Source organism: Mesoplodon bidens, assembly GCF_964165515.1.
Source record: "Mesoplodon bidens genome assembly, chromosome: 2".
NCBI classification, from domain to species: Eukaryota; Metazoa; Chordata; class Mammalia; order Artiodactyla; family Ziphiidae; genus Mesoplodon; species Mesoplodon bidens.
The window spans coordinates 74,333,408-74,349,054 of record NC_138177.1 but is presented as its reverse complement, the minus strand read 5'-3'; the positions used below and the strand labels follow the sequence as shown (position 1 = coordinate 74,349,054).

The window sequence follows — 15,647 nt, the reverse complement described above, 5'->3', positions numbered from 1 at the left end:
GAGCAAATGCTACACAATTTTAACTTCAACAGCAGAGCTGATTCATTTCTGCTATTTCAGGATTATTCAGCCTTCTTACTAGATGGAGACTTTTGATGATTATTCTCTATGTAAACATCTTCCCATTTCTAAAGCAAGAAGCCTCAACCCCCATACAATATCCCCACCGTATTCTAGGTGGTCAGTAAGTTTTGGCTCCCCATTTTTCATTTGGGTTTGTAGGTCAAGGAGGCGAGGGGATATACCATGCAACTGCCACCCCCTGGGGTCACATTAGAGAAAATTATGTATCAGATACACATATATGGGTAATTAACACCAAGGCACCAAGAGCCCCTAAAATGACTTCTGTGACTATGATTTAGAGTGGGAAAATAACAACACAGAGCATCATCAACAGAGAAGGACCTTAAGACCCTTACAGCAGGAGAGAAGAGCTTCTCAGCTGGCTTCTTGCTGAATCAAGCCTTCTTGCAGTATAATACCTTCCACTATTACTTACTACCTGGCCCCCTCTACTCTGCCCTCCTAACCAAGTTACTCTGTCCCAATCTTCCAAAAGACAGTTTTACTTTTATATATACATATACTACTCTCCTAGACTTTCCCCTGCCACACTTCTAAGTAAATTTCTGTTCTTTATCTGATAAAACATATTGCCTAATTAGTCCTATCCAAGTATTTATTCTTCCAATGTCTTGATACTGTGGCTCACTGCCCATCAAAATTAATACCCCCCTCCTTCCATAGTAATGGAAATACTGGCTACCTAGCTGTTCAGCTCACTACATTTCCTAGCCTCCCTTAGTGATTGTTAGGCTAAATTCTTGCCTTGCCGGTGGAATAAAGAGGAAGTGATGTGTGCCGCTTTCAGCCCAAGAACTATAAAAAGCAGGCAAACTCTTTCATGCTTTTTCCCCTTCCTGCTGGCTGCAACACAGTTTCAAGCCTGCAGACAAGGACAATACCGTAGAAGTTGATCCCCCTGATAGTGGTATCAGCATCTCTTGGGAATCTGTTGGATATACAAACTCTCCAGCCCCATTCCAAACCCATGAATCAGAAATTCTAGGGAAAGAGACTAGGGACTGTGTTTTATGTTTTAACAAGCATTCCAGGTGACTCTGATGCACGCCAAAGTATAAGAACCATTGTTCTAGGGATCAGCAGGAAAATTAGTATAAAAGAACCTGAGTTCCTGAATTACCACACAAAACAACAGAGCATCAGGAACCAATCACCTTGGGCAATTACATGAAAGAAATACTTTCTATCTTCTTTGCGCCCTTGAGTTTTTGGATCTTTGTTGCAGCTCTTAGGCATACTCTCCCAGCTCTCAAAACTTTTTGGTCTCAGGATCCCTTTAAGAGGACATTCTTAAAAATTAAGACTCCAAAGAGATTTTTTTTGCTTGTAGGCTATAGCTATCAATAGTCACCGTATTAGAAATTAAAACAGAATTTTAAAAATATTAGTTCATTAGGACTTCCCTGGTGGTGCAGTGGTCAAGAATCCGCCTGCCAATGCAGGGGACATGGGTTCAAGCCCTGGTCTAGGAAGATCTCCCATGCCGCAGAGCAACTAATCCCGCACGCCACAACTACTGAAGCTCACGCACTTAGAGCCTGTGCTCCACAGCAAGAGAAGCCACCGCAATGAGAAGCCCGCGCACATCAAGAAGAGTAGCCCCGGGGGCTTCCCTGGTGGCGCAGTCGTTGAGAGTCCGCCTGCCAATGCAGGGGAAACGGGTTCATGCCCCGGTCCGGGAAGATCCCACATGCCGCGGAGCGGCTGGGCCCGTGAGCCATGGCCGCTGAGCCTGCGCGTCCGGAGCCTGTGCTCCGCAACGGGAGAGGCCACAACAGTGAGAGGCCCGCGTACCACAAAAAAAAAAAAAAAAAAAAAAAAAGAAGAGTAGCCCCCACTTGCTGCAACTACAGAAAGCCCGCGCGCAGCAACGAAGACCCAATGCAGACCAAAAAAAAATTAAAAAAACAAAAAAGACAGCTGGATTCCCGTGACTGCTGCTGCATTCAATCTGCTGTGATGTTGTTTTAGTTGAAGTATATATATATGGAGAAAATAAAATTTTTCAATATTTATTACTTATTTGTCTGCGTCAGGTCTTAGCTGAGGCACGTGGGATCTTCGCTGCTGCATGTGGGATCTTTAATTGCAGCATGCGAACTTCTTCGTTGCGGCATGTGGGATCTAGTTCCCTGACCAGGGATCAAACCCAGGCCCCCTGCATTGGGAGTGTGCAGTCTTAGCCACTGGACCACCAGGGAAGTCCCCCCAAAAATCTGGTCTTAAACAGATGAGTAGTTAGAAAAAGGGCATTTTTTTTAATTTAAAATCTTTAATGAACCCATTATTTAAAGAAACTTTTTCAGCTTTGAAATGATTTTAAAGTTACAGAAAGTTGCAACAGTAGTTCAGAGAAGCCCTACATACTCTTCATCCTGTTCTCCCTAATGTTAACATCTTTTTTAAAAAATTATTTTTAAAATTGAAGTATTTTAAAATTAAATTTTAACTGAAGTATAGTTGTAGTGTTGACATCTTACATAACCACAGTACAACATTACTGAAACCAAGAAATGAATATTGGTTTTTCTAAAATTTCTGTTTATTTTTGGCTGTGTTGGGTCTTCGTTGCTGTGCACAGGCTTTCTCTAGTTGCAGCAAGCAGGGGCTACTCTTGTTGCAGTGCGCAGGCTTCTCACTGCGGTGGCTTCTCTTGTTGCAGAGCATGGGCTCTAGGCACGTGGGCTTCAGTAGTTGTGGCGCACAGGCTTGGTAGTTGTGGTTCACGGGCTCTAGAGTGCAGGCTCAGTAATTATGGCACATGGGCTTAGCTGCTCTGCAGCGTGTGGGATCTTCCTGGACCAGGGATCGAACTCGTGTCCCCTGCACTGGCAGGCGGATTCCCAATCACTGTGGCACCAGAGAAGTCCCCTGAATTGCTGATACAATACTATTAGCTACTCTACAGGCCTTATGCACATTTCACTAGTTTTCCTACTAATATCCTTTTCAGACCCAGGATACAATCCACAATCCCACATAGTATTTAGTTGTCATGTCTCTTTGGTCTCCTCTAACATGTGGCAGTTTATTAGTCTTTCTTACCTTCACATTTTTGAAGAGTACTGGCCAGTTCTTTTGTAAAATATATCTCAATTTGGGTTTGCCTGATGTTTTCACTTGATTAGACTGAGCCTATGTATTTTTGGCAATGTCACAAAAGTGATGTTGTGGCCTTCTCAGTGTATCATATCAGGAAGTACATAATGTCAATATGTTGAACTATGGGTGATGTCAACTCTAATCACTTGACTGAGGTGGTATCTGCCAGGTTTCTCCACTGAAAAGTTATTATGGGGAGATACTGGAAGGTTATGCTAAATCCCATTTTTTTTTTTTTTTTTTTTTTTTTTTTTTTGCGGTACGCGGGGCTCTCACTGTTGTGGCCTCTCCCGTTGCGGAGCACAGGCTCTGGACACACAGGCTCAGCGACCATGGCTCACAGGCCTAGCCGCTCCGCAGCATGTGGGATCCTCCCAGACCAGGGCACGAACCCGTGTCCCCTGCATCAGCAGGCGGACCCTCAACCAGGGAAGCCCCTAAATCCCATTTTCCATCAAACTTCCACCCACTAATTTTAACATCTAAAGATAATTTTTCTTCGTTTTTAATATTTATTTATTTTTTAGCTGTGTTGGGTCTTAGCTGTGGCACGCAGGATCTTTCATCGAGGTGCGGGCTCTTCGCTTCGTTGCGGTGCACGGCCTTCTCTCTAATTGTGGCGTGCAGACTTAGTTGCCCCTCGGCATGTGGAATCTTAGTTCCCTGACCAGGGATCAAACGGGCAGCCCCTGCATTGCAAGACAGATTCTTAACCACTGGACCACCAGGGAAATCCTTACAGGTAATTCTTGCCTGCAGCAATTATTACTGTAGCATTTACCCAATGTTTCCATCATTCTTATATATTTTGAATTTTACTGGAATAAATGGCTGTCCCCTCTTCCCCATTTATTTATTCAAGTATTTATTTATAGCAGTATGGACTTGTGGATATTTATTTTATCCCATGGGTTATAGTTCCTTACTATCATTACTTATTTTATTCTTCAAACTGTCCCAGACTTGGTCATTGGAAGCTCCTTCAAGTTGACTCTCCTTCTTTTTTTTTTTTTTAGCATTTCATTACTTTCTGGTTACACATGATATTTCAGATTCATGTGAATTTTTTCTCTGCCCTAGTCATTTCTCCAAGGAGCTCTGGTTCCTTTTATTGGATACTGACATCTAGAAACCAAGAACTAGTGTCATATGTGCTTGCTGTGCTACGGTGGTGTCCTCTCAGAACAAGAGTATGTGCATACAAACACACGTCCATGTCTATATCTGTATATGTGTATGTGTGCAAAAACATGTATATAGATTAAAACTCGTGAGTTCATACTGATACCAGAGAGAGGTATTCTAATACTCTTTTCAATTGGTCAGAATTGTGGACACCTTCATCTTTGATATATTCAAAGCTCAACACACATGGGCAAAGGACTTGAATATTTATCCAAAAAATATACTAATGGCCAAAAAGCACACGAAAAGATGTTCAACATCATTAGTCATTAGAGAAATACAAACCAAAACCACAATGAGATACCAATTCATACCTCCCAGGATGACTATAATCAAAAAGACAGAAAATAAGTGTTGGTGAGAATGTGGAGAAAGTGTAATTCTAGTGTACTGCTGGCAGGAATGTAAAGTGGGACATCTGCTTTGGAAAATGGTTTGGTAGTTCCTCAGAAAGTTAGAATTATCAAAAACATAGAATCATCATATGGCCCAGGAATTCCATTCATAGGTAAATAACTAAAAGAATGGAAAACAGGTATTCAGGACTTCCCTGGTGGCGTAGTGGTTAAGAATCTGCCTGCCAATGCAGGGGACACAGGTTCAATCCCTGGTCCGGGAAGATCTCACATGCCACAGAGCAACTAAGCCCATGTGCTACCAAATACTGAGCCTGCACTCTAGAGCCCGCGAGCCACAACTATTGAGCCCACACGCCACAACTACTGAAGCCCATGTGCCAAGAGCCCATGCTCCACAACAAGAGAAGTCACCACAATGAGAAGCCCACACACCACAACGAAGAGTAGCGCCCCCGTCCTCCACTCACCACAACTAGAGAAAGCCTGCAGGCAGCAACGAAGACCCAACGCAGCCAAAAATAAACAAATAAAAAATAAATTAAAAAAAAACAGGTATTCAAACAAAAACCTGTACAAAATGTTCGTAGCAGTACTACTTACAATAGCAAAAAAGGTGGAAACCACTCCCAATGTTCACATGAATGTGAACTGATGAATGGATAAGCAAAATGTGGTATATTCTTATAGTGGCTATTATTCAGGCATAAAAATGAATGAAGTACTGATACATGCTACAACATGGATGAACCTCAAAAACATGCTAAGTGAAAGAACACAGACCAAAAAAGTCACATACTGGATGGTTCCATTTATATGAAATATCCAGAATACATAAATCCATGGAGACAGAAAGCAGACTAGTGGTTGCAAGGCGCCGGGAAATGGAGAAATTGGAAGCGACTGCTTAATGGGCACTGGTTTCCTTTTGGGGTAATGAAAATGTTCTGAAATTTGATTTAGGTAGTGGTTGCAAAACACTGTGAATGTACTAAATGCCACCGAACTATACAACTTAAAATAGTTAATTCTGTTGCATGAATTTTACCTCAATTAAAAAAAAACACAGTAGTTTCTAAAGGTTAGTTGCAACGTGAAATCTGAAACCTTATCAATAAACTTCATACTGTTACTTTAAAATCCATTGTCTATCTTATACTCTGAACGGCTTTTTTACCCAAGCATGATATTTTTACATCATGCATTGATCATCTGGAAAATTCTGATCCACTAGGTCATGCAGATTTCAAATGCTGATACAGTTCATTATAAAATATATTTTTTAAAAAATCACATTTGCCAATACCACCACTAATCTCATCAGAAAAGTATTGATATTTAAGTCCTGGAAGCTGTCAAACTCATGGTTTAATTTTTATTCGAATTTTATCACTGAACACAAATATAGTCAGTCAGTTGCTTTCCCTGAAAAATTTTAAGAATATGTCTGCCAAATACCCAAATCTAAAGATCACAGTTCACTGATTATTCTTTTTTTAAAAAATTTTGTAGGCTGCGCCGTGCAGCATGTGGGATCTTAGTTCCCCGACCAGGGATCAAACCCGTGCCCCCTGCATTGGGAGCACAGTCTTAACCACTGGACCACCAGGGAAGTCCCTAATTATTCTTTCACCAAGTAACAAGTAAAATCAATGTTCTATGATGAAAGCAGCTAGGTAGCTTGTAACTTGATTACACTTTTCCTTGAGACCACCATTGTAGCTCAACATGTAGCAAAAGTGCTTTATAAGTACTTCTCATTTTATCACAAAAAATATTCAAAACCCATGTTCTGAAAGGCCAAGATTAAATAAAATTCATTTTTACTGCTTCATCAAGAACATTCTAAGTGAAACTAGATTTTTTTTTTTTTTTTACCTGCAAGTTTAAACTGTATGGCAATGAAGAATACAATGACTACTAGTACACTTTGGTGCCACCGCTTTGATTCATACTAAGGCATCAGAGCAGTTTTACTCACTACTGTTTTTGGATCATCAGTGCAAATGCCAACACAGGGAAAAAGGCAAAATAATGCCTTTGTATTACTATGAAATAGCTTTCATCGCAAGACTCCCTGAAAGGGTCTCAGGGATCCACAAGAGTCCATAGATCACACTTCTATTTTTTTGTGTTGGTTTCTGCTTTATAACAACGTGAATCAGCTATACATATACATATATCCCCAAATCTCTTCCCTCTTGCGTCTCCCTCCCTCCCTATCCCGCCCCTCTAGGTGGTCACAAAGCGCCTAGCTGATCTCCCTGTGCTATGCAGCTGCTTCCCACTAGCTACCGATTTTACATTTAGTAGTGTATATATGTCCATGCCACTCTCTCACTTTGTCCCAGCTTACCCTTCCCCCTCCCCGTGTCCTCAAGTCCATTCTCTAGTAGGTCTGCGTCTTTATTCCCGTCCTGCCCCTAGGTTCTTCAGAACCTTTTTTTTTTTTAGATTCCATATATATGTGTTAGCATACAGTATTTGTTTTTCTCTTTCTGACTTACTTCACTGTATGACAGACTCTAGGTCCATCCACCTCACTACAAATAACTGTTTTGTTTCTTTTTATGGCTGAGTAATATTCCATTGTATGTATGTGCCACATCTTCTTTATCCATTCATCTGTCGATGGACACTTAGGTTGCTTCCATGTCCTGGCTATTGTAAATAGAGCTGCAATGAACATTGTGGTACATGACTCTTTGAATTATGGTTTTCTCAGGGCATATGCCCAGTAGTGGGATTGCTGGGTCGTATGGTAGTTCTATTTTTAGTTTTTTAAGGAACCTCCATACTGTTTTCCATAGTGGTTGTATCAATTTACATTCCCACCAACAGTGCAAGAGGGTTCCCTTTTCTCCACACCCTCTCCAGCATTTACTGTCTGTAGATTGTTTGATGATAGCCATTCTGACTGGTGTGAGGTGATACCTCAATGTAGTTTTGATTCGCATTTATCTAATGATTAGTGATGTTGAGCATCCTTTCATGTGTTTGTTGGCAATCTGTATATCTTCTTTGGAGAAATGTCTATTTAGGTCTTTTGCCCATTTTTGGATTGGGTTGTTTGGTTTTTTTGATATTGAGCTGCATGAGCTGCTTGTAAATTTTGGAGATTAATCCTTTAACACTTGCTTCATTTGTAAATATTTTCTCCCATTCTGAGGGTTGTCTTTTCATCTTGTTTATGGTTTCCTTTGCTGTGCAAAAGCTTTTAAGTTTCATTAGATCCCATTTGTTTATTTTTGTTTTTATTTCCATTTCTCTAGAAGGTGGGTCAAAAAGGTAGATCACACTTTTAATACACTTGTTAGAGTAACCTACCAATTCATACTATTTTTCAGGTTTAATGCAAACTCCTTGGCAGCAAATCTCTCCTTTGTACTTCCCTTATTACCCACTACTATGAAATGCCCCAACAGACCATGTAAGCACTGTTATTGCCTACCCAACTCCAAATGGTACTTTCTTTCACCTAACTCGTATCAGCTATGTCAACGGACCTCTTCCCCAGGCTAAAGAATCCCATTCCTAAAGCCTGAAACAATTAATTCCTTCTGGTCCATTTAAATCTAGTCTATTTTAATTACTTCCCTTTTGATTTCTAGAACTTGCTTTCTGGTTCACTTTTCTTTAAAAAAAAAAAAAAAGGACTCTTGATTTAGAACAGGAGTCTGCAAACTTTTTCTGTAAAGGGTCAGACAGTAAATATTTTAGACTTTGTGGGCTAACTTCTCAACTCTGCTGTTGTAAGCAAAAGGGTGTGGCTGTGTTCTAGTAAAACTTTATTTATAAAACCAGGCAGTAGCTGTAGTTTCTGACTCCTGATCTAGACTCTTCCAACATATACGTCAATCAACCCTGTGTAACTCAGAAGATGCCAAAAGTTTAAAAAGGATATAGTTACAGACTGGCTAAAGAAACTAATAGGAACACTGAAAACAGTATACACAAACCCAATAGATAGGAATATTAGTAATAGCTGCTAACACTCACTGAGGTCTTATTATTTGCTAAGCACTGTGCTAAAGTGCTTCACAACGCATTACTTCATTTAAGCCCTTTAAAGGAGGGCTTTAATAATTTACATAATTCTTCTTTTACAGAAGAGAAAACAGAAACAGATAAGGTCTCATAGTTTGTAAGTAGCTAAGCCTGACTCAAACACAGGTCTTTATTACTGCACGGCCCATGTTCCTAATCATCAGACTATGCTATCTATATTGTCGTTTTAAAAAAAATAATCCATTTTTAAAACTTTTATTGATTGATTGATTGATTGCTGTGTTGGGTCGTCATTGCCGGGCTTTCTCTAGTTGCGGCCAGCGGGGGCTGCTCTTCGTTGCGGTGCATGGGCTTCTCATTGCGGTGGCTTCTCTCGTTGCAGAGCACAGGCTCTAGGCGCGCAGGCTTCAGTATTTGTGGCTTGCGGGCTCTAGAGCGCAGGCTCAGAGTTGTGGTGCACGGGATTAGTTGCTCCATGGCATGTGGGATCTTCTCGGACCCAGGGCTCGAACCCATGTCCCCTGCGTTGGCTGGAGGATTCTTAACCACTGCGCCACCAGGGAAGCCCCCTATTTTTAGTTTTTTAATCCAAACTGCTAAGGCAGTAATTCTAAATAAAAACAGACTGTCACTGTTTTAACAGTCTCTTCTATTTCATTGAGTTTACTGCACAAACCTTGGCTCACATCCTTGAATGGAAGAGCCTAGGTGACCCTGCCTTAGATGACACACTGTTCTGTTTAATAATACACACCAAGGATCATAAAGGCTCCTATGCTTAAATGAGACAAGTTAGGATGTGCTGCCTAAAAAGCTCATGAATAGGAGGTAAGCAGCCCTCTCCCACTATCACCTTATAATAAATCAGCACAAATATATTATCTTATTATACTAATATATTTTATAATAATATATATTATAAAGAATAATTATAATAAATCAGCAGAAAAGTTGATATATATCAAAGGAAAGCTGTCAGACATTATTTAAAATATTAGAATGGGCAGATCAGCTCAGTGCTTTGTGACCACCTAGAGGGGTGGAATACGGAGAGGGTGGGAGGGAGACGAAAGAGGGAGGAGATATGGGGATATATGTATATGTATATGTATAGCTGATTCACTTTGTTATAAAGCAGAAACTAACACACCATTGTAAAGCAATTATGCTCCAATAAAGATGATAAAAAATATATAGAACATTAGAATGAAGGAGACAGAGGTGGTCAAAGAGCCTATTTTTCACACATCCTTCAAAACTACTCTTCAGTCACTCCTAAACAGTAACTAGAGCCTATGGGAATTAAGGGAAAAAAAAAAATCTGTCCATTGATAGAATGTGCTAACTTATGCCTCACTGATTTTAACTACCTAACCACAGATTATCCTTACTAATCTGCTTCCAGGTACAAAGAGAAAAGTTAAAAGTAAAAGACTGCAAGAGATTTCTGAAACCTATCAGTCAAATAAGCAAGCATCCTACAGACAGAATTAAAACATAACAATATCCATATACATACATATACATACGCACCTGTAAAACGGCTGGTTCCCATGGAGGACATTAGAAATAATATTGGGTTGGCCAAAAAGTGCCTTCAGTTTTTAAGTGAAAATAAAAGACACATTTTTCATTTTCACCAAGAACTTTACTGAACAACGTATTCACCCTTTTGTTCCACTACCTTATGCCATTTTTCAGGCAACTTCATAATTCTATCTTCCCAAAACTTTTTTTTTTTTTTAATTTTTGGCTGCACTGGGTCTTTGTTGCTGCGCGTGGGCTTTCTCTAGTTGTGGCGTGCGGGGGCTACTCTTCTATGTGGTGCGTGGGTTTCTCATTGCGGTGGCTTCTCTTTTTGCAGAGCACGGGCTCTAGGCACGGGCTTCAGTAGTTGTGGCTTGTGGGCTCAGTAGTTGTGGCTCGCAGGCTCTAGAGCGCAGGCTCAGTAGCTGTGGCACACGGGCTTACTTGCTGAGGCATGTGAGGTCTTCCTGGACCAGGAATAGAACCTGTGTCCCCTGCATTGGCAGGCAGATTCTTAACCACTGCGCCACCAAGGAAGTCCCACAAAACTTTTCATCTTTTTGAGCAAAGAACTGTTCCAGGTGCCTTTTACAGTCTTCTAGGGAACTGAAATTTTTTCCATTAAGAAAATTTTGTAGGGACTTCCCTGGTGGCGCAGTGGTTAAGAATCTGTCTGCCAATGCAGGGGACACGGGTTCGAGCCCTGGTCCGGGAAGATCCCACATGCCGCGGAGCAACTAAGCCCATGCACCACAACTACTGAGCCTGTGTGCCACAATTACTGAAGCCCGCATGCCTAGAGCCTGTGCTCTGCAACAAGAGAAGCCCCCGCAATGAGAAGCCTGTGCACCACAATGAAGAGTAGCCCCCGCTCGCCACAACTAGAGAAAGCCCACGCGCAGAAACGAAGACCTAACGCAGCCAAAAATAAATCAATCAATAAATAAATTTTTTTTAAAAAGAGAGAATTTTGTAAAGACCGAAATAAATGGAAATCTGAAGGTGCAATGTCTGGTAAATACAGTGGATGAATCCAAACTTCCCAGCCAAGCTGTAACAGTTTTTGCCTGGTCATCAAAGAAACATGTGGTCTTGCATTATCCTGATGGAAGATTATGCGTTTTCTGTTGACTAATTCCGGACACTTTTTGTCGAGTTCTGCTTTCAGTTTGTCTAACTGGGAGCAGTACTTGTTGAAATTAATCACTGGGTTTTCCGGAAGGAGCTCGTAATAGAGGACTCCCTTCCAAACCCACCATATACACACCATCACCTTCTTTGGATGAAGACCAGCCTTTGGTGTGGTTGATGGTGGTTCCTTTCACTTGCCCCATGATCTCTTCTGTTCCACATTCTTGTACAGTATCCACTTTTCATCGCCCATCACAACTTGTTTTAAAAATGGAACATTTTCATTACGTTTAAGTAGAGAATCGCATGTGGAAATACGGTCAAGAAGGTTTTTTTTCACTTATGTGGAACCCAAACACCAAAGCAATTAACATAACCAAGCTGGTGCAAATGACTTTCAACGCTTGATTTGGATATTTTGAGTATGTCGGCTATCTCCCGCGTGGTATAACGTTGATTGTTCTCAATTAATATCTCGATTTGATCGCTATCAACTTCAACTGGTCTACCTGACCGTGGAGCATCATCCAGCGATAAGTCTCCAGTACGAAACTTTGCAAACCATTTTGACACATTTGATCAGTCACAGCACCTTCTCCATACACTGCACAAATCTATTTTTGTATTTCAGTTGCATTTTTACCTTTCTTGAAATAATAAAGCATAATATACTGAAAATGTTGCTTTTTTCTTCCATCTTCAATATTAAAATGGCTACACAAAAATTCACCAATTTTGGTAAGTCTTTTTTTAAATGCACGCTGATATGACAGCTGTCACATACAATCTAACAAAACTGTTCTGAATGAAGTTGAAGACAACTAAGTGCTACTAGAGCCATCTTACGGAAAAAACTGAGCGAACCTTTTGGCCAGCCCAATAGCATAAGAGGATAATATCAACTCAAAAACGTAATTATTACTTCCAAGAACTAGGGAATCACACACAACTTGGAATGAATCTTTATCTAGCCTTTAGGTTTGAGCTAGGCTGGTCCCTATTGCTGTTTTGTTTTTAGTATTCAACTGACAGGGAAAAAAATCTCCATTAATCAAAATGGATATTTGGAAGAGTGAGCTCCAGCTACTTGTGGTGGGGAAATAACTGGGGGCAGCCTAGGGAATAAGCAGGCCAGCCACTCTTCTAAGTCCCAACCAGCAACCCTTAAAGAAAGTACAACCTCATATGCACCTCCTCACACTTGCATCGACACTCACATATCAAAGAGAAAAATATACACAGTATATTCAAAGATTGTTGCTTGTGAAAACATGGCAAGAACACAAATTCATGGGCTATAACACAAAGAATCAAAAAGACTGAATTAAGGAACTTCCTCTAGACTGCAACATGACAAACCTTATTACACGATAAACTAGTTCAAAAGTTCTCTCTTACTCTAAACTCTCCCTACCCACTTACTGCACATCAGCATCATTACTCCAAATAGACAGGAGCAAAAATAAACTTACATAAAATGACTGTAACAGTATGACCTTCTTTTATTCACTAACACACTTTGTTTCACATTTCCACTTAACACAAGAGCTGTTTCATATATACGTTAACACACCTAAGAAGCACATAAAGAGAAATTAAGAAACCAGGAAAAAAGGCACCATGGTAAATTAGTGGTAAATTGAAATACCATCTCTAAATGGGCTCTTAATGACCAATTAAAGATACAATCACTCCAACTGAATCCCAAAATCGTTAACACTTGCAATGTCTGGAAGCTTTAGATCTTTCATTTTTCCTTCCTTTCACATGCTGTTTGACCTTCCCTTTGAACAATCCTAACTCTGCAGCAGATGGCAGGGGGAGACTATTGCATTTCCATAAAACACGAAATAAAACAAAAACAAGAAATAAAGAGAAAAGAGGGAGAGGACTCAAAGGAATAGCTAATAGATAGTATTTGGTCTATTACCTGGCCTTTTGCTTCTGTTTAAGAGCACCTCCCCCAGGACTTCCCTGGTGGTGCAGTGGTGAAGAATCCACCTGCCAATGCAGGGGACACAGGTTCGATCCCTGGTCTGGGAAGATCCCACATGCCGCAAAACAACTAAGCCCGTGCGCCACAACTACTGAGCCTGCGCTCTAGAGCCTGCGAGCCACAACTACTGAAGCCCACGCGCCTAGAGCCCGTGCTCCGCAACTAGAGAAGCCACTGCAATGAGAAGCCCGCGCACCACAACAAAGAGTAGCCCCCACTTGCTGCAACCAGAGAAAGCCCACAAGCAGCAATGAAGACCCAACACAGCCAAAATTAAATAAATAAATAAATAAATAAATTTCTAAAGGAAAAAAAAAAGAGCACCTCCCCCCTCACCCCATACCCTTGGCAATCCTGAATGATTAGAAACAGTCTGGAAAAAAAGAAAAAAGTATCTAACAAATTATAGCTGTTAAATTCAGGAGGCATTTCTCTTCTAGTCACCCCTCTTCCTCAAGCACACACACCTCCAAATCGGGGCAGGAAGAAGAGACTTGGAACAAACTGCTTCACCTCCCAGAAGAGTTATTACTACACTTCACTAGGAACGAGGTCACTACCACCTGGACAGAGAAGCCCTGTCTCATTCTGCCACAACAGAAATGTGTATTTTTGGTTTTTTTTTTTTCAAATAAAGACAGGAAGGAAAAAACTGTGTGTATGTATATACATCAAAAGGGTATTTTTCTTGCTCTAAGCCTCCCCGTTCCTTGTCCATCAGCACAAGTAAGCAAAGATGACGCAGACTTCCTTATATAATAGCCTATGATTTCCTAGACTGCAGGCTTTTCCCTTTGTGTTCTGTATACACTTACACATGCGAGTGCGCGCACATTCTCATTGCTTTGCAGCCCCTGGCACGATGCCAGCACTCAGTCAGCTGGTTGACTCCATTCACAGAGCAGCATCGGAGCTGACACGGGAAGGGGGGTGGGTAGTGAGGATAAGGGGGAGCTAGAACCATCACTGCTACAGACAAAAGAAATTTAAAAAAAGAAAAAGAAGACCTTAGCATAACATTCCTCTCACAGCTTTCAGCTTGAAGAAAACTAGAATCCAGAGACCATTATAGCAAAAGGATGAAGTAGAAGGGTTGAGGATACAAACCAAAAGGAGCTTTGTATGAGAAACAATTATCCTGCAACAAATTTTTAAAAGCAACAGTACTTATTACTTCAACCCCATCAGAAACCTCAGCATATCGCCTTCTACACATAGTGAGGAAAAGGCTGTGAAGAACTGAGTTTCTGCTTTTAGAAAAAGAAAAAAAGGGCAGGGGGTGGGACGGGCAAGACAGTTAAACGTACTTACAGGTATACATTTTTCTGCTCCCTCCTTTAGCTGCCAGGAAAGCTGGAAACAAGGAAGGGGAGGAAACAGAAAAAGGAGGAAAAAAAGGAATAAGAGATGGGTTTAGGTTTGTTTGTTTTGTTTTGTTTTTTAGGGGGGGTTCCCTTTCTCTCTTCTATCGTAAGAGAAGCTCTTTCTATTGCACAGGGGAGGCCCCATACGTGCCAGCCCCCCTGGGAGACCTGCACAAACCCGGTCTCCAAGCGGGCACTGCCCTGCCAATCACATGGCGTACTGTTATATTAAACAAAAGAAACAGGGGATGCTTACTTTTACCCATGATGCCTAGCGGGGGCAGGAGCGGGGTGGGGGGGATAAAAACCAGTTGTAGCCGGTTTATAACCTCAGGACATGGAATTATCTCTTAATTTTTAAAAGTCATTTGTGGTACAAAAGTCAGTCTCCCCACCCTAACTATCACCCCCATTATTCTGGACTAGTGCCAAACTTTGCCTTCATTCATGAGAGCTAGTTTCCTCTCAAATCATGATGCTTTAACTGTTTAGTTTCCAAAGCCAACATCCAAGACAGGAAATCACAGCATCAATACCAAACCCCAAATTACCAAAAAATGAAGACACTGGCAACCAAGCTCCTTTTCTTTATCCCTTATTGCTAGTGCTAGGGAACAGACACTGATAAGACACTAGATAAATTTACTAAAGATTTTTTTCCTGAAGCTGTCTCACAGGTAGATAGCTCATTTAGCCCTATCAATTCATACCACTCAGGGCAGTTGAATCCACATCTAACAAAAATCATATAGCAAGGTTTCACAGCAAAGTAGTCGTAACAGTACATGCAAACTATAAAAATGGCTTAGGCCCTTGTAATATATATTTGACAACAATTTCTCCTAATTAACATTTTTTTTTGTTTTATAACAAATGTCTCCAATCACTTTA

The 15,647-nt window shown here is 40.9% G+C and overlaps 1 protein-coding gene across 4 annotated transcripts in view; it reads right to left on the bottom strand.

Annotated features, from left to right (window-relative positions):
• GATAD2B (GATA zinc finger domain containing 2B) overlaps positions 1-15,647 on the bottom strand; it is an 84,530-nt gene that overhangs the window by 40,488 nt on the left and 28,395 nt on the right. The window contains exon 2 of one of the 4 annotated variants that reach the window (XM_081225912.1): positions 14,704-14,745. The exons of the other annotated variants lie outside the window; for them this stretch is intronic. The gene's annotated coding sequence lies outside the window, so the exon portion shown is untranslated. The remainder of the gene's footprint in view (positions 1-14,703; positions 14,746-15,647) is intronic. 4 annotated transcript variants of the gene reach the window in all.